Below are 602 nucleotides of genomic sequence, written 5' to 3'. Positions count from 1 at the left end.
ATTGCCATGACACAACTAGATCTAAGGGGTTAATATTTTCTAAGGGAGGAGACAGAACTTGAGATTATCAATAAAAGTCTCCTAACAAATATTTTCATCTTTCCCTTTATATATAATGGCTGTCTGAAATGTAAGGGAACAAAAGTCCATGTATGGGAGGGGAGGCACAACATTTTCAAATCAATAAAATTGGCATTTTTTCTTGAAAACTCTTGCATCCAATGTAGGTTCTGTACAAGTTTTCTTATATATTAGTGGCCAATGTGGATAGAGATGGATGATGCAAGGGAGAAAATAGTGCCACAAAATTTTCTAGAGAAAATAAACCTGTTTGTTTGGCTTGTGATGTCTGAAAGATACATTCATTCTATGGGTAATGCATTCACCATGGGTGATGGAAAGGATGAGAGAACTCACGAACATAAGATGACGTGTAAGAAAAATGTAGACGCAAAATGTAGATTGTTCTTGTAAAGAAACAACACATGGCTCCCAACCAGTCTCCCATCCCCTCTCTGTCTATTCGGGACCCTTCATCATTATGATGATTTTACTGGTGTATTATCTACATGTCGTTTTTTAATTAGAGAAAATCAGAAATC

The 602-nt window shown here is 36.0% G+C and overlaps 1 protein-coding gene across 1 annotated transcript in view; it reads right to left on the bottom strand.

The window, feature by feature from the left end:
* LOC119590664 (longitudinals lacking protein, isoforms H/M/V-like) overlaps positions 1–602 on the bottom strand; it is a gene marked incomplete at its 5' end in the record, with an annotated part of 13,501 nt that overhangs the window by 10,027 nt on the left and 2,872 nt on the right.

The sequence above is a fragment of the Penaeus monodon genome, chromosome 27 (assembly GCF_015228065.2).
Source record: "Penaeus monodon isolate SGIC_2016 chromosome 27, NSTDA_Pmon_1, whole genome shotgun sequence".
Taxonomy (NCBI): Eukaryota; Metazoa; Arthropoda; class Malacostraca; order Decapoda; family Penaeidae; genus Penaeus; species Penaeus monodon.
The sequence above is the reverse complement of the archived record's forward strand: the minus strand, read 5'-3'. Positions and strand labels throughout refer to the sequence as shown.